Source organism: Pipistrellus kuhlii, unplaced genomic scaffold (genome assembly GCF_014108245.1).
Source record: "Pipistrellus kuhlii isolate mPipKuh1 unplaced genomic scaffold, mPipKuh1.p scaffold_m20_p_13, whole genome shotgun sequence".
Taxonomy (NCBI): domain Eukaryota; kingdom Metazoa; phylum Chordata; class Mammalia; order Chiroptera; family Vespertilionidae; genus Pipistrellus; species Pipistrellus kuhlii.
Genome location: NW_023425438.1, coordinates 17,449,628 through 17,472,641, shown reverse-complemented (window position 1 = coordinate 17,472,641; position 23,014 = coordinate 17,449,628). Strand labels below are relative to the sequence as shown.

At 44.8% G+C, this 23,014-nt stretch overlaps 1 non-coding gene and 2 pseudogenes across 1 annotated transcript; 2 read left to right on the top strand and 1 right to left on the bottom strand.

Annotated features, from left to right (window-relative positions):
• Positions 1–1,454: 1,454 nt before the first annotated feature.
• Positions 1,455–22,698, bottom strand: LOC118717285 (annotated as a pseudogene).
• LOC118717286 lies at positions 2,285–3,818 on the top strand (annotated as a pseudogene).
• Positions 17,334–17,439, top strand: LOC118717902. Its single transcript, XR_004987650.1, has one exon. It is a non-coding gene; the product is annotated as a U6 spliceosomal RNA (small nuclear RNA).
• Positions 22,699–23,014: the final 316 nt, after the last annotated feature.

Sequence of the window (23,014 nt, the reverse complement as noted above, 5' to 3'; positions counted from 1 at the left end):
GCTATGGCACCCTCCAGGAGTGGCTTCGAGGCAGAGCCTTCAAGACTGACTTTTCTGTTTTAGTCCAGCCTCTCCCACAGCAGCTGCAGCAGAGGGCAGGCCCGGAGACTTGAGGGATGGAGCGACTCCCAGCTGGCGGCCTGTGGATGCATTATTTATGATGCTGGTGTCAGCATGGCTCCCAGGCACCAGGGGAAATGGAAAAGGCACTTGGGCCTGTGCTGATTAAACTAAATATTTAAACAGGAATCAGGAATTGAGGCAAAATCCGTTTTTCTTCAGTAAGGCAGAGAGTGCCACAAATGTCTTCAAGGCTGGGGACTTGGTAAATACCACGCAGACGATGAGGAAAGGCTGAGAGCCTTGATCTGTGGCTCTCCTGCACGGCCAGTCCCGCCCAGCTCCCTCTCTCGAGCGGATCTGAAAGGTCTGCAGGCTACTTGGGAGTCAGAACAGGGGAGGGGAGACAGGGAAGGCAGAGTAATGGTCATAGCCACTGTGGGAATGAGATTAGGAGAAACCAGAACAAAGTCAGGTTGGATTCGTGCCTCTGGCTGTTATTTCTCCAGTGACTGCCATTTCCTTGTCTTACAAGATCTGTTCTATGGCATTCACCCACGTTATCACTCTTACCTTTAGATTAGCTGGAAGGAGGATGGGTGGATGTTGGGCAACCATGAACTAAAACTCTTGTCTTGATTCTTATTTTTTATTTTATTATTATTATTTTCTTTTTTTTAAATTTGATTTTAGAAAAAGAGGAAGGAAGAGGGAGAGAAACATCAGTCAACTGCCTCCTGTATGCCCCCTACTGGGGATTGAGCCCACAATTGGGCGTGGGCCCTGACCAGGAATCAAACCAGAGACCTCTCGGCACATGGGTCTAAAGTCAACCAACTAAGCCACACCGGCCAGGGCTGTCCTGCGTTTTCTTATCCCACCTGAGACAAGTCTCAGTCAGGAAGACAATGTCCACCCACTGCACACAAACACGGAGGAGACCCTCCAGAGAGGACACAGGGCACCTGGCCCCCCTTTACAGAGTCCAGAAATCCCCCGATCTGAGGAAAGTCAAGAACCCAAAAGGAGATTTCCCGGTGGAAAGAAACAGCTGTTGTTTACTCTAGCTTTTCCCACTGCATTTTCTCCTTCCCTGCGGGGCTCCTCGCTTGCATTTCCACAGTCGTCACCTTCCCCGGCCCCCAGAGATGCCTTTTTCTCATCCCAGCATGAACAAGTGCCCTTTCCCTCCTTTCCTCTAACGACAGCTGAGACAGGCCCTCCTTTTCAAAATTAATTTTTACAAGGACTTGGGGGAAATAAAATAAAATAATTGCAGAAAATATAAATGGATAAGTTCAGGTCAACATTTTTTAAAAAAAAAATATATATATATATATATTTTTTTTACAGTGTAAAATTTTTATATTTAGAATTAGGCAGCTGGACTCAGTTTAGATGATTCCAATTTTGTTGGCAACATCCAAAGCATCATAGTCAGGAGCCAGTCGAACATATGCCTTCTTCTCGCCATCAGGCCTGATCAGGGTGTTGACTTGGCCACATCAATGTCATAGAGCTTCTTCACAGCCTGTTTGATCTGGTGCTTGTTGGCCTTGACATCCACAATGAACACAAGTGTATTATTGTCTTCTATCTTCTTCATGGCTGACTCGGTAGTCAGGGGGAACTTGATGATGGCATAGTGGTCAAGCTTGTTTCTCCTGGGTGCGCTCTTCCGAGGATATTTAGGCTGCCTCCGGAGCCTTAGTGTCTTTGGCCGTCGAAAGGTGGGTGACGTGCGGATCTTCTTTTTTTTGTGGCTGTGGACGCCTTTCAACACTGCTTTCTTTGCCTTCAAAGCCTTTGCTTTGGCTTCGGCTTTGGGAGGGGTAGGGGCTTCCTTCTTCGCTTTCGGCGCCATCTTTGTGAAAAGCTTTTTTTTTTTTTTTTTTTTTAATATATTTTATTGATTTTACACAGAGAGGAATTGAGAGGGACAGAGAGTTAGAAACGTCGATGAGAGAGAAACATCGACCAGCTGCCTCTTGCACACCCCCCACTGGGGATGTGCCCCCAACCAAGGTACATGCCCTTGCCCGGAATCGAACCCGGGACCTTTCAGTCCGCAGGCCGATGCTCTATCCACTGAGCCAAACCGGTCCCAGCAAGGTCTACATTTTTGAGGTTCTTGTACTTGGTCAATGTGCTGTACCCTGGGTTACCTTGGATGAAATAGCATTCTGGTTCTCAAGGGGTTCACTATCCAATGGGAGAGGCAGGCATGAGGATAGGTAAGATATAACCGAATAAGGGCCATAATACCCTTGAGCTGGAAGCAATTAATATAGTTGCTGTAAGGGCAGGGTAAGTCAGAGAAGGACTGACAAAAGGTAATATTTGATCTGGACCTTCAATTAAAACATAGACTTTGTCTGGGAATGTGTCAGAAAGGACATTCCAGACAAAGTTAACTGCATGTAGGTGGTAGTACATGAATGACCTATGAGAACCAATAGCAAGTTGGTTCAAGGCCAGATTGTAAAGGCCTGGAGTGCCAAGCTAAGGAGTTTGACCTAAGCCTACAGGACTTACAGGCAACAAGAGTACATAGGGTGTCCCCCAAAAATGTATACACACTGTAACAGAGGATAGCTCATTTGTAGGTCTTTCTTTTTAGATCTAACCCATTGGAATTAATTATTCCAAGTGTGTATACAGTTTGGGGACACCCTGTATGTGTATTTAAGAAGCATAGTAGTGCCCTGGCCAGGTAGCTCAGCTGGTGAGAGTGTCGTCCCAATACACCAAAGATGCAGATGTGCTCTCCAGTCAGGACATACACAAGAAGCAACCAATGAATGCATAAATAAGTGGAACAACAAATCGTTTCTCTCTCTCCCCCTCCCTTCCTTTCTCTCTCTAAAAATCAATCAATAAATTAAAAAATTTAAAGAAGTATAGTCACCTGGCCAGTGTGGCTCAGTTGGTTGAGTGTCACCTCATGTACCGAGAGGTTGCCTTTGGATTCCCAGTCAGGGCACAAGCCTGAGTTGCAGGCTCAATCCCCAGAGGATCAATGCTTCTCTCTTTCAGTGTTTCTCTTTCTCTCCCTCTCCCTACCTCTCTATCTAAAATTGATTTAAAAAAAAATTTAAAAAAAGAGTATAGTGGCTAACGTGGCATGTTGATTTATGTAAGAGTCTCCTGTGAGTTGGCATAAATATATCATGCTTCTAGACCTGCAGAGCTGACAATAAATACAGCATGAGTTAAAATACTGCCAACCACCCTCTCCCCAGCTGCTGGTAAGGTGCTCGGTTCTCTGATGAAGCAAAGGCCACCTTGGGGTGAGGCCCTCCCTTCATCTGGCAACCAGCACCACGCAGGGCAGCCCTGGCCCGGCACTTGCCCGCACCTTGGCGTCCGTCTAGGAGCTCACCTGTATCCACTCAGCCTTATCCTGCATGAGGATGAGCTGGCGGCGAGGGAGGATAAGATCTGTGCCCTCATTAAAGCAGCCGGGGTAAATGTTGAACATTTCCAGCCAGACTTGTTTGCAAAGGCTCTGGCCAATGTCAACACTGGAAGCCTTTTCTGCCACGTAGGGGCTGGTGGACCTGCCCCCGCAGCTAGTGCTGCACCCGCAGGAGGTCCTGCCCCCTCCACCACTGCGGCCTCAGCTGAGGAGAAGAAAGAGGAAGCAAAGAAAAATGCACCTGAGGAGTCTGATGATGACACGGACTCTGGTCTCTTTTACTAAACCTCTTGTGTAACACATTCAATAAAAGAGCTGGACTCTGAAAAAAAAAAAAAAATACTGCCACCCTATACAACAGGTAGGCTCCCAACAAGACAATTTCAACAGAGAAAAGTATTTGAGAAGACAAGGGATCAATTAGAACTACAGCTAAAGTTCCATTCTTTTATATTGCTGTTATGGACTGAATGTTTGTGTTTCCCCATAATTTGTATGCTAGAATTCCAATGTGAAGCTCTAATACTATTGTGATGGTCTTAGGAGGTGTGTGTGTGTGTGTGTGTGTGTGTGTGTGTGTGTGTGCGCGCACGCGCGCGCGCGGGGGGGGGGTATCTTTGAGAGGTGATTACATTAAGGTGAAGTCTTTAGGAATGAGGTTACTACCCCCTTCTCTCTTTCTCTCTCTCTTTCTTTCTTTCTTTCTTTCTTTCTTTCTTTCTTTCTTTCTTTCTTTCTTTCTTTCGTTCGTTCTTCCTTCTCTCTCTCTCTTCTCTCTCTCTCTCTCTCTCTCTCTCTCTATATATATATATATATATATTCCTCTCTCTCTCTCTCTCTCTCTCTCTCTCTCTCTCTCTCTCTCTATATATATATATATATATATATATATATATATATATATATATAAAATCTTCAGCTGAAACCAGTTTGGCTCAGTGGATAGAGCATCAGCCTGCGGACTGAAGGGTCCCAGGTTCGATTCCAGTCAAGGGCATGTACCTTGGTTGGGGGCACATCCCCAGTGGGGGGTGTGCAGGAGGCAGCTGATTGATGTTTCTCTCTCATCGATGTTTCTAACTCTCTATCCCTCTCTCTTTCTCTCTGTAAAAAAATCAATAAGATATATATATATATAAAAAAAAAAAACTTCAGAGAGTTCTCTTACACTCTTTCCTCCATGTGAGGGTACAACAAGAAGTTGGCACTCTGCAACCCACAAGTGGGCTGTCACCAGAATCTGACCATGCTGTCATCCTGATGGCAGACTTCCAGCCTCCAAAACTGTGAGAAATATATTTCTGTTGTTTATAAGTCACCCAGTCTATGGGAAAGGCAAAAATGACCCAAACATGAGGAGAAGTGGTATTTATTACCAGAGGACCCCTCCAGTGTGTTGGTCCCCACTTCAGATATCCCAGATGTCTGAGGTTTCAGGAGTCCTGGAGGGTGAGATCAACCCAGGACCTAGAGAATTCTATCAAGGGGAAACAGATGAAAATATGGGGGCTCCTGAGAGAGGAGATTATTTAGGCTGAAGAACTTGAGAGAGGTAGTTACTCAGGCTTGTGAGACTTTTAGATGATGGGAGCTTGGAGCTTTTTAGGAACCTGGAATCATCCACATTTGAAAAATCTGAAGATTGAAGTTGTCCAGGCCTTTGAAAAATTAAATGAAGAGATAACAGATGGTAAATTTTTTTTAAAAAGAGCCTGGTTGGCATGGCTCAGTGGTTGAGCATCAGCCTATGAGCCAGGAGGTCATGGTTTGATTCCCATCTAGATACATGCTGGGGTTGAGGGCTCCATCCCCCGTGAGGGGCCAGGCAGGAGGCAGCCAATCAATGATTTTCTCTCATCGTTGATGTTTCTATCTCTCTCTCTCCCTCTCCTAACTTCTCAGAAATCAATAAAAAAAAATATATATATTTTTTAAAAAGGAAACATTGCCTTAACTTGTTTGGCTCAGTGGACAGAGCGTCAGCCTGCGGACTGAAAGGTCCCAGGTTCGATTCCTTGGTCGTGGGCACATTCCCAGTAGGGTGTATGCAGGAGGCAGCTGATCAATGATTCTCTCTCATCGATGTTTCTGACTCTCTATTCCTCTCTCTTTCTCTCTGTAAAAATCAATAAAATATGTTTAAAAAAATAAAAATAAAAAAGGAAACATTAAGCAACTTGAAAAGAAATGAGGGGTAATGGTTGACCAAAATTTATAATAGTCCCAAGGATGTGGTCCTATGTTCCCTCTGCTGTCTCTCTGTGGGCACTAAAGATAGGTGAGTTTGCAATTCCAGGTAGTGAAGCTCTGATCCACTTTCCTGAATCAAGTACAGAAGCACACATTTTAAAATTAATTTGTTCATAGAGACAAGGCTTAACATTTGCAAAATAACTTAAAAAGACTGACAAAAAGCTACAAAATATATTACCAGGCATTACCAGGTAAGTAGTATAAACATGTAGGGGATACAGAGGTGAGAAAATTGGCTATAATCTTGGCGCCCAACAGTGTTTAACTCTGAGGGCAGGAAGTGGCAGGCCCGTGAAAAATTAATTTTCTGCCCTGGCTGGTGTGACTCAGTTGGTTGAGCATCCTCCCATGCGCCCAAAGGTTCCGGTTCAATTCCCAGTCAGGGCACGTACCCAGGTTGTGGGTTGGCCCGTACAGAGGCAACCAGTGAATGTTTCTCTCTCACATCAATGTTTCTTTTTGACTCTCTCCCTCTCCCTCTAAAATCAATAAAAATATATTTCAAAGAAAATTTAATTTTCTTCTGTGTTTTTAAACACTGTTTTTGCAATTTTTCCAATGAGAATGTGTTAGATTTTCATCAAAACCATTCATTCATTTATTTATTTATTTATTTATTTATTTATTTATTTATTTTTATCGAGGGATAAACAACAGAGACACAGAATCAAAGAGGAGAACTTTCTGAAGCCAAGTTTATCAGTGCAGAGATGGTCACCTTCTCTTGGGGGTCTTGTGTGACCTTTTGCTTACACCAAACCCAGAGCCAAACAGGCTGTCTGCTGAGCAGAAAGCAAACATGGAGGAAGCCCTAGCCGGTTTGGCTCAGTGGATAGAGCATCGGCCTGCGAACTGAAGAGTCCTGGATTCAATTCCTGTCAAGGACATGTACCTTGGTTGTGGGCACATCCCCTGTGGGGGGTGTGCAGGAGGCAGCCGATCGATGTTTCTCTCTCATCGATGTTTCTAACTCTCTATCTCTCTTCCTTCCTCTCTAAAAAAAAACAATACAATATATTAAAAAGAAAGAAAGAAAACATGGAGGAAGGCAGGAGGCAGAGGGAAGGGCAGAAAACTTCACCAACTTTGCAGTGTTCCTCTGGTTCCTGTGCCTTCCTGAGAAACAGCCTCATTCCACCTCCAGGTTCATGAGACACTCCTCTCCTTAACAATGATAACAATCCCTCACTCCTCCCCCCCTCTTTTGGTTAAAATAACTTAAATTAGCTTACATAGACCAAAAGGAAACAAGACTTCTACAATAAGAAGATGCCACCAGATCGATCACGAATGCCTGTGTCCTATGTCCCCAGGCTAACGTGAAAATTTATTGTATGGAGACCACAGGGGCCACTGAAGGGTTTTAAGCAAGGATGTGACAAGCATTTTAGAAACAGTACCTCTCAGAAGCAACAAGGAGGACCAACCCGAGATAGACAAGCCTGAAGCAAGGTGTCCAATCCCAAAAAGCTATTTCAACAGTCCAAGTGAGAGGTTGTTTCAAGACAGGCTTCCTCCTGTTCTGCTCTAAATTTGCTGATTGAAATTCACTGGAATTCTTAATTATTCACTGATTTATACAAGAGAGTGAGGGAAGAAATAATCAAATCCCTACACCGACTACAGGACCTTATAGTATTCTATCAAGGTTATCATGAGCATAAAAATAACCTTGGCTGGTCCTCCAGTATCTCCACAATCTAGTCCGTACTCCTTAGCATAATAATCAAGGCCAGTTCTTTACAAGCTGTCCTCAAATTCCCCTCCTTGGTCTCATGTCCTGCCCTCCTTCTCTCTGTCTACTCCACCAACTCAGAGCCACTCTTGCTCCTTGAGCAGGACATGGCCTTGGGGGGGGGGGGGGGGGGGCTTGGCCTCCACAATCACATCCTCAGGATCTGGCCCACCCTCCTTCCTCATTGGGTGACCCTCTCGGCTTGTACACAAACCTACTCCCAAGAGCACTAACAATGGTTCTATTGTAACAACATGATTATTTGGGCCTGTCCACCCACTGCACCGACAGGCTCCAAAACTGGCTGTTCCACAGAAGCACGGACGGGCAGGACACTTTGCTTTCTTATTGTTGTTGTTGTTGTTTTTTTTTGTTTTGTCTTGTTTTTCTACTAGACACCCCCAGGCTCTACCCTAGATCCACAAAATCTGTGTCTCTGGGGAAAGGGCCCAGCGATCTGTATATATAGAGTCTTCCATTGATTTGTAGTCATCAGCCAGGAGTGGGAGGCCTCTGTAGCTCATAGAACACATTGCTGTGGAGCTTCCCAAACCAACCACTCCCTTAGGGCTTTGTTCCCACCTTTGTACCTCTCTTGTGATGGGGAGGCAGGAGAGTAAGAAGCTAGGAAAATTCCTTGGCAAGTAGAATGGGGAAACTGAGGCAAACAGCTGAGCAAACTGGCAAAGGAATTTACAGCCAGATACAGAAGGTCACCTCCCTAGAAATCACCTCTGTGCCTCAGCTGTATTTCAGCACCTGCCTCAGAAAAGCAGCAGAGCCAAGCTGGCGAGGCCAGACAGGCTGCAAAGACGAATCTGCTGAGAACAAGACCCTGAAAGGGCACACTTGGAGAAGCTGATGAATATTCTATTGAATTCTCCCCTAAGACCTCCCTAAATCCCCAGCCTTTAAAAACCCTCAACATTGAGGACCTAGCTCACACTCTCCCTTCCAGGAGTACTCCTGACCCTTTAGCCTCTGCCTCTCTTCCTCCACAGATGGGCAACTCCGAAACTCTAAGGGACCCCGGAGACTTGCAACCTAAGGAGGAACGGGCAGTGGCAGCTTGTCCTGGTTAACTGTCTCCAAGGCCCCTTTTCTCAGACTTCTCAGTGAACCAAATCAGCCCTGCTTAGGCTCTTGTCTTTCCTATAGTATTTCTTTTTAAAAATATATATTTTATTGCCAAAACCAGTTTGGCTCAATGGATAGAGCGTTGGCTTGAGGACTGAAGGGTCCCGGGTTCGATTCCGGTCAAGGGCATGTACCTCGGTTGCGGGCATATCCCCAGTAGGGGGTGTGCAAGAGGCAGCTGATCGATGACTCCCTCTCATTGATGTTTCTAATTCTCTATCTCTCTCACTTCCTTTCTGTACAAAATCAATAAAATATATTTTAAAAATAAAATAAAACATACTACAGAAAAATATTTAAATATATATATATATATATATATTTTTTTTTTTATTGATTTTTTACAGAGAGAAAAGGAGAGCTAGAAACATCGATGAGAGAGAAACATTGATCAGCTGCCTCCTGCACACCTCCTACTGGAGATGTGCCCGCAACTAAGGTACATGCCCTTGACCGGAATCAAACCTGAGACTCTTCAGTCCTCAGGCTGACGCTCTACCCACTGAGCCAAACCGGTTTCAGCTCCTATAGTATTTCTAAAGAGCCAAAGCAGGCTCTCCTGTTGACTTTTCTCTCCTGCCTCACGGTCCCCGGCTTTAATAACCATGTTCTCCAAGTCACTTGGAAACCTGCTGTGAAATGTTTCCTGCACAGAGTCAAGAACCCACACATTATAGGCCGGCCTGAAGCAGACCCCCACAGGCTCAGTCCATTTTCCGGTAACAATCGAACCCGTGTGACGTGGGACCCATTCTGTCATATTGCATAGTTATTTGTCTACATGGCCCACCCAGCTTTCGGTCTACCCACGAGTCCTGTCTCCTATCCAAAGGTGAGTCGTTGAGGGCAGGGACCCCATCATGTACCACCACAGATTCCACGAACATGGATGCCTGGGAAGGATTTGCAACTTGCATAAAGCAGGAAGAGCTCCTAAGTTTCCTGCAAACACTACCCTCTATTTAGAGAGGCTGGTAGTTCTTGGTTGATTTGACTAGGAAAGAAGATGACCTATGACCTGGTTGCCAAGTGGACGGTAGGCAGCAGCCACCTCTAGATTTGACTATATACATTTCACTAAAAACACACAAAGGTCTGGGGAAACCAGGGTCTTGCTCTAGGTCAGAAGGCCAAGTCGGGCAGAGGAAGACCTCCTACTTCCGGGTCCAGGACTGCCAGCCCCTGGTGGGAACAGGCAGCACACTCCTCTCACCTCCCTCCAGCCTTTGTGTGAGCAGAGCCACTTCATTAGCATATGACAAAGGACACCCTGGGTGCCTTCCTGTTTGCCATTTACAAGGTAAGAGTCCACAGTCACCAGGGGCCCACACTGTCCTCGCTATTAGCTGAAGTTATTCAACTCTAAGAGCCGCCTCCCTCCCCCCCCTCCCTGCCAACCACCAGTTTACGTGCGGGATGAATTCCCGCATCCGCCAATCTCGGCTTCAGGAGTGTCACGGTGCACCATTAAAATGGTGATGACCTTTCTTTCATTTCTGGGAATCTTTCTGGGGCGGGGAATTAAGAGAGCCCGCTCAGAAGAATTCCAGCTGCCGTAATACCAGTTGCCTTCAGGCACTGCGGAAGGCTCCGGTCTCAGGCCAAAGGCCTTGTCTGGAATCTCAACTCCACCCTCCTCTGACTGGAAGCGCGGGAAGCCCTGGGCCTTGGTTTTCAAGCTGGTAAGTTGTCTGCCCTGGTATCCGACGCTTCTGAGATCGTTTCACCCAATGTATTTCACATGGTTTGTAAGCTTTAAACCCTCTTGAAAACCTGCCATGCACCAGGCACCAACAACTAGAGGCTTTACACATTGTTTTTTTCCTGCGGGGTAGGCATTCTATTGTTAAAAAGAACACCGCAGGCCCAAAATAGTGTCACGTTTGCCCATGATACCAAACCTAGACTTCATGCTCCACTTCACGGTAGTTTCAATCCTTACCAGAAATGTAATCTTCGCCAACCAGTCTAAAATGTCCTGGCCAACACTGATGAGGTAATCTGTCACGTGAGTCCTCTCTACCTCTCCCCTCACCTCCCTTTAGGATGAAGAGGCAATCTGCATGATAAAACCCTTACTGTTCCCCCCCCCCCCCACACACACACACACCTGGACTAAAGAATAATCTTATGCTAACTGGAAGCCTGCCCCACCCATCTGCCTATAAAAACCTTCCATTTGTACAGCCCCTTGAAGTGCCTATTTATTTATCTATTTAAATATATTTTATTGATTTATTTTACAGAGAGGAAGGGAGATAGAGAGCTAGAAACATCGATGAGAGAGAAACATAGACCAGCTGCCTCCTGCATACACACACACACACACACACACACACCGGGGATGTGCCCGAAACCAAAATACAGGCCCTTGACCAGAATCGAACCTGGGACCCTTCAGTTGACAGGCCCACGCTCTATCCACTGAGCCTAACCGGTTTTGGCTGGAGTGCCCCTTTAGAGGTTCGATGCGATTCATGATATGCTTAACAAGGTCAACTGGATCTTCACATGCACTCTTTTGAGTTTTGTTTTTAAAATAGAACCAGAGGCATGGGTAATTTGAACAGACTGACAAATGTCAGTGGATAAAGGAGGCGAGGGGATTAGCTAGAGAACATGTATGCATAGCCCATGGACACAGACAACAGTGTGGTGAGGGCCAAGGAGGGAAGAGGGCGGGAGCTGGTGGATGTGGGCAAAGGGGGAGGGGACGGGGGACATCTGCAGTAGTGTCAACAATAAAAGTTTTAAATAAAAACATTATATTTTCTCATATATAGGTAACCAGATTCCTCCTTGACACCACTCCCTGGGCAAGGCTACCCCGTCCCCCATTTTTTTTTTTTTTTTAATTTAAATCCAACTCATTGATTCTCTCAGGAGACCACTGCCTTCACTGCCCTAGTTCTTGCCCAAGCATTTCTCTCCTGAAATCACTGGCAAAGCTTTGCATTTTGTTAGGTTCTTTCTATATTCCTGAGGGATCTCTTTGTCCTGCAGATCTCTGGAGGCTGCTCCGCTAATAGGCTGTACCACCCCGTCTACAGTTTAGCTGGGCCGGAACTGCCAGTGCCCTGCCTCCCTCCCCCACCACACACACTCCCCTACAGTGAGATGCTAAGCACTGAAAGCTGCTCCTATGCTCCTGCCGTTTCCTAGCCTTTTATTCTGATGATCCTTTCCCCTTAGATGCCACCTGGCCATTCCTACTCGGGGCTTAAAATGCCTCTTCCCCCAGCACGCAGACTGATGGATGCTCCTGCTCTGGGCTCCCTTAGGACTTGCGCGTGGCTCCATTATGGCACATCACATTCCCGGTCACTGCTCTGGAATATGCATTCTGGCATCTAGGTTGGAAAACACTTGTTTCTGGAAGGGTGAGAGATTGACATTAATAGGGTGTAAAGAGGAGATGAGGGGTAAGGCCTGGCACATAATGGGGGATGCAGCTGGGCAAGCAAAAGCTAGAAAAAAATCTTAAGAGCTTAGATTGCTAAGCAGCTTTGGGAGGTGACCGGGAGCTTTTCATATGGAGAGCAATACTGGACTTTTTATTTTTATTTTTAATATATTTTATTGATTTTTTTTTTTTTTTTTTTTTTTTTTTTACAGAGAGGAAGGTAGAGGGATAGAAAGTTAGAAAAATCGACGAGAAAGAGAGAGAGAGAGAGAGAGAGAGAGAGAGAGAGAGAGAGAGAGAGAGAGATCGATCAGCTGCCTCCTGCACACTTCCCACTGGGGATGTGTCCGCAACCAAGGTACATGCCCCTGACCAGAATCGAACCCGGGACCCTTCAGTCCGAAGGCCGACGCTCTATCCACTGAGCCAAACCTGTCTCGGCTTTAATGTTTTTATAGATTTTAGAGAGAGAAAGGGGGAGAGAGAAACATTAATGAGTTGCCTCCTGCATGCCCCTACTGGGGACCAAGCCTGAAATCCCTATAGCAATCATGTGCCCTAACCAATGACCTCTCAGTATCTGGAAAACTCAACCAACTGAGCCGCAATGGCCAGAGTCTGGAATTAAAAAGATAATTTGATTCTAGCATGAAAAATGGACTGGAGGACAGGGAGAGAAAAAGTAAGATAGTGAGGAGTTCATTGTAGTTGTCCAGATAAGACATGAGTGTTTACCCAAAAGGGACAGATGGAGAGGAGGCAGGAAGGAGTCGAGCTTGGCAGCAGTTGTAAGGAAATGCCAGTGAGTGCTTGTTTGGTAATGTGCTAAGAGCAAATTTGTGGGGAAAGATAGTTTTGTTTTGGTCACAATGAATTTTGAATATTTATAACAATACCCAGTGCAGTTGGAAATACATATAGAGCTGAGTCTAGAGGGGAGGACTACAGTATAGATTTATGAGTCTTCTCTAGAGATGGCAGTTAAAACCGTAGAAGTGGAGAGGATCACTGAAGGGAAAATTGTAGAGGGAGATAAGACTGGCATTTTTTCACGTGTCTCTTCTTGTTATAATGTCACAAATTCATGTGACATTAGTTCATCTACTTGAGACTACACTTGGAGGACAGCATTCTTTGGGATTAAAAATCTTGGTGGGGCCCTAGCTGGTGTGTCTCAGTGGATACAGCATTGGCCCATGGACTGAAGGGTCCTGGGTTTGATTCCAGTCAAAGGCATGTACCTCTGTACCTCGGTTGCAGACTCGATCCCCTGGCCCCAGATGGGGTGCATGCGGAGGCAACCAATCGATGTGTGATGGATGTGTCTCTCACATCTATGTTTCTCTCTGTGTGTCTCTCCCACTCTCTCTAAAAATCAGTGGGAAAATACCCTCGGTGAGAATTAACAAAAACAAAAAATCTTGATGGTGTCTTGACCAAGCTGTTTTCTGCTTCTAACATCACCTGGACTCCAAGTGTTAGAGGCCTCTGCTCTCTGTGGGACCAAAACAAACCATTATATTGATCAAAGAATAGTTTGTTCAGGGTAACATATGCATTGTTTGTCGACTGCCAACTGTCGCCAGGTATTTTAGGCAAGAAGTAAAAAGGGTGGTCTTGGCTGTTCTTTACCACGCTCTTCCCACTTGGGGATCCATCTCAGGAAGTTCTCAGGAAGATTCTAACAACAGGTATTCCCACCCCCTGCACAGTTGGGTCCAGGGGCATGTTTATCATTTGAGACTCTATTCCCCTGACCATAGTCGACTGGAGTAAGGGAAGATCTTTTGGAAGAAAAAATAATTTAATAATAAATAAACATTTTATGATTTAAAAAATAAAGTTGGTGAACCTAAAAACAAATAGAGGAAGACCCCTAGCTCAAGTGGGTCGGTTACTATTTGGGGGTGGGACGGGTCCTTAGGAGACTGTGGACTTGATGTGGGAGAATAGACTCATTTTGGAACGGCGTGGGTGTGAGGCAGCTCTCTTCCCCGTGAACGCAAAGAAAGCTAATCTGCAGAGAAAGTGCAGCAAAGCAGGGGAACATCAGCATAGCCCCAGGCGGGATTGGGGTGGGGCAGGAGCAGGTAAAGAAACTGAAAAACGGAGACAATGGCTACCTAGGTACCTTACCGCCTTTCATTTTCAGATTTCGATCTCTCCAGCACCTGTTTTTTGAACCCCACAGGTTCTATCATCTTTTTTTTTCCTAAGCCCACCTAAGCCGGCTTCTATTATTCACCAGCAAGGACCCCTAAGTAATTGTGAGTAGCCATTTGGGCAAGGGAACCCAGGAGAGCAGCAGTTAGAATAGATATTATTGAGAGGTCTCGGGAGAGACCTAAATACTATCAATAGGCTGAGTATATCTTTAGGACTGAAACGGGTTTAATAAAAACTATAATGTAATCATCTGCTACCGTGACTAAAAGATACAAAGGGGTACAGGAGTCCAGTACAAAATGAGAGCTTTGCAGTGTTTATTGCATTGATCAAACTAAAATGCAAACATCAAATTGAGGAGAAACGTTCACAACAAAGGGCAAAACTTTTTCTATGTATTTTCATCTCTCATATTTATTTATTTATTTAAAATATATATATTTTATTGATTTTTTACAGAGTGGAAGGGAGAGGGAGAGTTAGAAACATCAATGAGAGAGAGAAACATCAACCAGCTGCCTCCTGCACACCCTCCACTGGTGATGTGCTCACAGCCAAGGTACATGCCCTTGACCTTTCAGTCCGTAGGCTGACCCTCTATCCACTGAGTCAAACCAGTCAGGGCTCATCTCTCATTTGAATAAAGGTTTCTACAAAGCATTATTTTGTCCATCCACAGTCAGGCTCATCCTTACTCGTGCCCCACTCAATCTTAATGTCTGGACAGGGTATGTGATGCATGCTGGACCAATCAGAACTCTCCCTTGGGCATTTTTAAAATTTCTACCTGGAGACAGGGAGGAAGGGGCAGCTCCGTTTTGGGGGTGGATATGAGGCTGATTTGGCAGACAAATTCCCAGCTGAGCAGAAGCCAGTCCGCAGCTGCAGGTGATGCAGGGAGACGGTGCCATTTGAGTGACTGCAATTGCCCTTGAGGCTCGCTGCACCTGCCCTTCTTGCAGTTTGGTTACATGAACCCATGAAGCCACCAATTGGGACACCTGTCATACATGAGACAAAGCCCTGACTGGTTTGGCTCAGTGGATAGAACATCGGCCTGCAGACTCAAGGGTCCCAGGTTCGATTCTGGTCAAGGGCATGTACAATACTTTGGTTGTGGGCACATCCCCAGTAGGGTTGTGCAGGAGGCAGCTGATAGATGTTTCTTTCTCATTGGTGTTTCTAACTCTCTATCCCTCTCCCTTCCTTTCTAAAAAATAAAATAAAATAAAAAATAAAAATAAATAAATAAATAAATAAAATGTATATATATTAAAAAAAAAAAAAAACACAAACAACCAATACTCCTAAGCACCCAATTGCGACTGAAGTAGGATTGCTCTAGAGATGATCTTCCGCCCGTCCCTGTGCACAGTCTTAATTTGCTCCATGCTCCCTTCATTTGTGGGAACCAGGGGGAGATCTTTGGAGGGTCAGTGCTCTGTGGCTTATCTTTTACCCACATGCCCATGCTGGAAGCTGCAGAACCATTCTGTGGGTCCTTTCAGAGAAATACAGGTCATCCACATGTACCTGAGGGGTACAAATGTATTGCCCATGCCAACATTCATTTTCCCCTTTCTTCTCAGTGATAGATCTTGATTTTATTCAAGACACCAACTCATTAACTAAATACCATTTCCTATTCCCTGTACTAAGTTCTGGCCAATGAAATATAGAGCGTTGTATGCTGCTCCTGGGAGTCTCTTAAAAAGAAGGAAACGGTCTTACTCCCGCCCTCTTCACTTTTATTCTGCCTGGAACATGGAACCCAAATAGCCTTCCTGAATTATGGTATAATAATCCAATGATAGCTCCTCTGTCATCCAGGTCCCAAGTTCCCTCTCTCTTGCTTCTTTGTCCTCATTAGCTCATTTCTCATTGGTCCAAAGTGACTGTTAGAAACTCATGCATCCCTTTCTCATTAGGTCCAGTTGCATATAATAGACTAAGTCCAAACACCAGTAGAAAAACAAAAGAGAAGTTTATTTCTCTCAAGTTTTTTTTTTTCTTTTTTCTTTCTCCTTAAGGGAGAAATAAAGTTCTCTCTTGTTTATGCGACTGTTATTTTGGGCTGTTGACCTTTAACAGACTGCCCTATATTTCTCCAGCAACATGTGTTTATTCAGAAACAACAAAGAATTGCAATATGCAACATGCAGGTCTAATGGCAAACCACTCACAAGTCCAGAGAAACTGCTCTTTTGTGGACTTGGGAGGAGCTGTTCTAAAAGGTAGAGTCTATTGCCCTAACCGGTTTGGCTCAGTAGATAGAGCATCGGCCTGCAGACTGAAGGGGTCCTAGGTTCAATTCTGGTCAAGGGCATGTACCTTGGTTGCAGGAACATCTCCAGTAGGGGGTGTGCAGGAGGCAAATGAACCATGTTTCTAACTTTCTATCCCTCTTCCTTCCTCTTTGTAAAAAATCAATAAAATATACATATATTTTAAAAAAAGATAAAGTCCACTGAAGGAAACTGAAAGGTCAAAGTATAGTGACTTTTCATTGGCTTGAGCTATGGAAGTCTCCCATTGGCTGAGCTGTTACCGGGCAGGGAAGAATCTTTTTTTTCCTCCTGCTGAGGTAGACAAGTATTATCACTTCCTGTCAGAGATGCAAGGTGCCTCTCTTCCTGTGGGGGTCAGTAGTGTGTGTTGAGTGATATGTGCCTGCAAATGGTCTTCTCCAGGCCCTTCTGCCACATAACACCATTGTAAATGAGGTCTCTGCTTATTAATTTTCACAAGGCTTTGTCTGTTATATGTAACTGAACCTAATTAAGTAACCTAGGGTTGGCACTGAAGTGTGTATTGGAGTCTGTGATGGGGCCAGTGCCAGGCCCACTGTGAGTAAAGGGAATCTGCCCCCACCTTCAGCACCCTCCCAAACTTGTTAAACCTTTCACCCAGCAAAGTGGGTAGAGAGACTTCATCTTAGCGACTTGTGAGAGGAGGAAGTCTGAGAGGGGTGTGCTGGTTACCTTTGCCTCTTTATTGAGGGGAAGGCTTCAGGTGCCATAATGTCTCTGCTTCTTTGTTTCTTTGTCTTAGGATGTCTCTCCAGTCGAGAGCCTAGAGTCTAGACTACCACTGCCCAATCATGTGAGACGGATAGGCAATTTAAAATGTTCTAGAAGCCACATCTAAAAAAGTAAAAAAGGGTGCTCACTTTGGCAGCACATATGCTAACATTGAAACAATAGAGAGAAGATTAGCATGGCCCTGTGTGTGGATGACACACAAATTCATGAAGCACTCATGTTTTAAAATAAATACAAACAAACACATAAATAAGTACAAAGGTAGGTGGAATGAATTTTAATAATACAGTTTACTTAACCCAAATATATACAAAATATTATCATCTTCAATATAACCAATATAAACAGAACATAAACAGAATCATTATAAATTAGATTGAATCAAACTTAACATAAAAAATTATTGCCGAAGCCGGTTTGGCTCAGTGGTAGAGCGCCGGTCTGCGGACTGAAAGGTCCCAGGTTCAATTCCGGTCAAGGGCATGTACCTTGGTTGCGGGCACATCCCCGGTAGGGGGTGTCCAAGAGGCAGCTGGTCGATGTTTCTCTCTCATCGACGTTTCTAGCTCTCTATCTCTCTCCCTTTTTCTCTGTTAAAAATCAATAAAATATATTTTTTAAAAAAAGAAAAAAAAAGAAAGAAGTGTCTTTCAAAAAAAAATTATAAGTAAGGTATTTTACATTCCTTTTTTGTTCCAAGTCTTTGACATCCAGTGTATATTTTACACTTACAGTGCATCTCAATGCTTCCATGTGGCTAGTGGCACATTGTAGAGAGCAAGTTTAAAATCTGCTTCTTTTCTCCTCCCAAGCCAGCCAGTCCATCTTCCTGTCTCTCATTGTAAGGTTTTGCCTCTCAGCCTGACCCTTTTGGATTGGTGCTTTTTTTTTTTTTTTTTTTTTTTTTTTTTTTTTTGGCATGCTCTTGAATCATTCGGATCTTTCTTTCCTGGTCCACAGTCACGGACCAGCCCATCATCATTCCGTGCCTAGATTGGATGACCCCAGTGGTCTAAAAGGAAAGGTCAGATGGGTGAAGCTTCTTGGTGCTTCCTCAAATACATAGATAACACTTCACATAGGCAATTTCACATCACAGCTTCCCAAATGCCAAGAGCCAAGGTCTTGGGAAGAAAACAGAAAGAGTGGGAGAGAGAGTCACCTATTGAGTAAGGTTATTCTTGATTGCCAATCGTTTGGGAAACTGACAAGTCTTCAAATGGAAATGAAAATTGGGGAATAGGGCAAAAGCAGGTACAGAAGGACTTTCTCTCGCATGGCTGTTGGCACCTAAAGAAATGTGAGGGTCTGGAGCATGAGGGATCAAGACTAGGGGCTGGTAAAGTTGTGCCAGTTCCTGTGGGCCGAGCAGTGATCTTCAAACAGTGCCCTGTGAAGTCCCTGGTTTGTGGAGATCCTCTGGGGGCTGCCTGAGAGAGGGGGAACAAAGAGGAGGCACAGTGGATAGAAATCTGTGCTCCCAAGCTCCCCTTCAGCCTGAGCAGGGTATCTTTAATCTATTTATACATCAAGGTTTTGCATATTACTTCTTATTTATTTATTTACTAGAGGCCCAGTGTACAATATTCATGCGGGGCGAGGGTGGGGGTGGGGGTGAGAAAGGGCGGTTTCTCAGCCTGGCCTGCATCCTTTAGCAGTCCGGGAGCCCTCAGGGGATGTCCAACTGACAGCTTAGGTCCGCTTCTCGCTGGGGAGTGGGCCTAAGCCACAGTGGGACATCCTTGGCGCTGTGTGAAGATGGGTCCCTGCACTCGCCAACAGTCAGCCAGGCTTGTGGCTGAGTGTGCTCCCCCCCCCCCACCCCTGTGTCTGCCCCCTGGTGGTCAGTGTGCATCACAGCAACCAATCAGTCCACTGTTCAGTTGATTTGCATATTACCCTTTTATTATATAGGATTTTTTAATCCTAGCCCAAGAATATTTTTCCCATTGACTTTTAGAGAAGGAGAGAGAGAAACATCCATCTGAGGGAGACACATGGATGGGTTGCCTCTCACATGCACCCAGATGAGGGCTGGGAATTGAACCTGCAACCAAGATATGTACCCTTGACCAGGAATCAAACCTGAAACCTTTCAGTCTGACACTCTAACCCCAGGGCACTATTTAATTTTTTTCATCTTTTTAAAAATTTTTTTATTGATTATGCTATCACATAATTGTCCTCATCCCCCCATTCCCATCCCAAACCCCTCCCCACATATGCCCCCATCCCCCACCCCCCTGTTGTCCATGGCAACTGGCTAGGCCCATATGCATGCACACAAGCCCTTTGGTTGTTCTCTCCCCCTAACCCCCACCCTCCCCTATATCTTTTGAAAAAAATATGCATTTTTATTGATTTCAGAGAGGAATGGAAAGGGAGAGACAGAAACATCAATGATTAGATAATTGATAAGCTGCCTTCTGCATGCCTCCCACTGGGATTGAGCCAGCAACCTGGGCATGCACCCTGACAGGAAATCAAAGTATGACTCTGGTTCATAGGTTGAAGTTCAACCATTGAGCCATGCTGGCCAGGCATTGTTTATTTTTTAAGTGGCTCTACCTAAAATAAACAAAAAACGGAACATCGCTGAGATAGATGAAAAAAACTGATGCTAACCGAGGGTAGGTGATTTTCCTAATCACACAGCTAAGCAGTGGTAAAGCCAGGATTCAAATGACCAGGCCTGTTTCCTAAAGCTAAGGCCCTTTTACAAGAGAAAAAAGCCAGTTCTTTTGGCTCCTACTGTAGAGAGTCATGAGACCAAGAAGAGAGCTTTTGGTATCTGATGGGAGAATGAATCTTTAACATTCAGTGATAATATCTGGGTGTAACGAACTCTCATTGAGAATGTGGCCCTAATAAGGAGAGAAGTCTTAGGACTCTACAAAGAATTTTTGACATTTTTACATATTAAGAAACAGCTCTTAGGACATTCAGCCGGTTGTCCGAGGCCACAGACTTTCCCTCCTAGAACCACGGCCCTGTTTGTCGGTAAGCTCATGGAGAAGGCATCTGCCCTGGTAAATGCTGCTGTGATTTACCCGAAATGTAGACTGGCCACACTTTGGCACTATGCCAAGGCTGAGCTGGTTCCTCCAGCTCTTGCTGAGATCCCTAAAGCTATTGGGAGCTTGAAAAAATAGTAGTGTTGCTGAAACCGGTTTGGCTCAGTAGATAGAGCGTCAGACTGCGAACTGAAAGGTCCCAGGTTCGATTCCGGTCAAGGGCATGTACCTTGGTTGTGGGCACATCCCCTGGAGGGAGTGTGCAAGAGGCAGCTGATCGATGAGTCTCTCTCATCGATGTTTCTAACTCTCTATCCCTCTCTCTTCCTCTCTGTAAAAAATCAATAAAGTATATTTTAAAAAATAGTAGCATTCAAACTGGTAGCTTCCAATGTTCAAAGTTAAGGAAGCTCTGCTGAATTGTTTGGTAACCACCGAGGTGTGGATATTGTTTTATGTCGGCAAAACCATAGGAAAGTGAGTGACATCATTTGCTATAATGTTTGAAGATAAATCTTTTTTTTTTTAATGTTTTTATTGATTTGAGAGAGAGAGAAAGGGAGAGGAAGAAACATCAATTTGCTGCCTCTTGCACGCCCCCTACTGGGGGTCAAGCCCACAACCTGAATATGTGCCCTAACCAGGAATTGAACCTGTGACCTTTTGGTGCACAGGAAGATGTTCAACCAACTGAGCTAAAGACCAATCTTTAATACCTGTTTCCTTTTGGTTTATTATCTTAATGTTCTTGGACCATGGGTGATCAGAAGGGTATTTGAATTTTTTAAAAAATATATTTTTATTGGTTTCAGAGAGGAAGGGAGAGGGAGAGCGAGATAGAAACATCAATGATGAGAGAGACTCATCGATTGGCTGCCTCCTGCACGCCACCCACTATGGGGCAAGCCCCCAACCTGGCATGTGCCCCAGCCCGGAATCGAACCTGGGACTCTTCAGTCCCCAGGCTGAAGCTCCATCCACTGAGCCAAACCAGCCAGGGCCAGTACTTGAATTTAAAAGAAAAGATGCCAAAAAAAGAAATAATAATAATTAATAATAAAAAACAGCCCCTTTTATTGAAAAATAAAAACTGAAATGTTTCAGTCAAAACACCTTCTCAGGCTCTTCAAGCCTGAATCCATCTGTCTGTAGCACCGTGGAAGTCAGAGGGTTTTGTCTTACAGGCCTCACTCCTGCTCATGAGCATCATCTCAGGACCACAGCCAGCCATTCTCCCTCTAGACTGAACATGAAAACACATTTTTTTCAGTAGAGAAAGAAGAAAGGGAGGAAGAGAGAGAAGAGAGGAAGGGAGGGAGGAAGAAAAGAGGAAAGAGGAAGAAGAAAGGAGAAAAATGGAGGCGGGGAGGGAGACAAAGCCAAGCAGGCCTCAGTATTACTCCCACACACTGGGCATGTAGCTGCCTCAGGGCCTTTGCACTCTCCTTTTCTGTTCTCCAGAAACCCTCACAGCTTACTCCTTTCTTTCACTGAGGTCTGTGCAGAACGCAGGGGGCTTCCTTTTTTTTTTTTTTTTTTTTTTTTTTTTAAATATATTTCATTGGTCTTTTCAGAGAGGAAAGGAGAGAGATAGAGTTAGAAACATGGATGAGAGAGAAACATTGATCAGCCGCCTCCTGCACCCACCCCCCCTCCGGGGATGTGCCCTCAACCAAGGTACATGCGCTTGACTGGAATCAAACCCGGGACCCTTCAGTCCGTTGGCCAACGCTCTATCCACTGAGCCAAACTGGCCTTGTCCAGAGGCCTTCCTTGACTACCCTATCTAAAAGAGAACCCTATCAGCCCGGCCAACGTAGCTCAGTGGTTGAGAGTTGACCTATAAACCAGAAGATCAAGTTTTGATTCCCAGACAGGGCACATGTCCAGATTGTGAGCTTGATCCCCAGTGGGGGCCGTGCAGGAGGTAGTCCATCAGTGATTCTCTCTCATCATTGATGTTTCTATCTTTCTCTCCCTCTCCCTTCCACTCTGGAATCAAGAAAAATATATTAAAAAATAAAAATAAAAGAGTACCCCATCATTCTGATCAGCTTTTTCTTCATAGCATTCATCAGCATCTAACATAGTATATTTTACTTTTAAAACAATTGTCATTACTGTGTGTGTATTTTTTAATCCTCACCTGAGGATATATTTTCATTAATTTTATATTAATTTTATATTTCATTAATATATATATACTATATATATATATATATATATATATATATATTATTTTCTTTTTTTTACAGATAGGGAGAGGGATAGAGAGTCAGAGAAACATTGAGCATCTGCCTCCTGTACACTCCCTACTGGGTATGTGCCTGCAACCAAAGTACATTCTCTTGACTGAAATTGAACCTGGGACCCCTTGAGTCCGCAGGCCGAAGCTCTATCCACTGAGCCAAACTGGTTAGGGCTTCATTAATTTTTTTTTAAAATATATTTTATTGATTTTTTACAGATAGGAAGAGAGGGATAGAGAGTTAGAAACATCGATGAGAGAGAATCATCGACCAGCTGCCTCTTGCACGCCCCCTCCTGGGGATGTGCCCGCAACCAAGGTACATGCCCTTGACCGGAATCGAACCTGGGACCTTTCAGTCCGCAGACCGACGCTCTACCACTGAGCCAAACCGGTTTTGGCAGGGCTTCATTAATTTTAAAGAGAGTGCAAGGATGAGGAAGAGAAACATTGATGTGAGGGCAGAACCTTGATCGTCTGCCTCCTACACACCTCCTACTGGGGATTGAACCAGCAACCTTTGGGTGCACAGGATGACG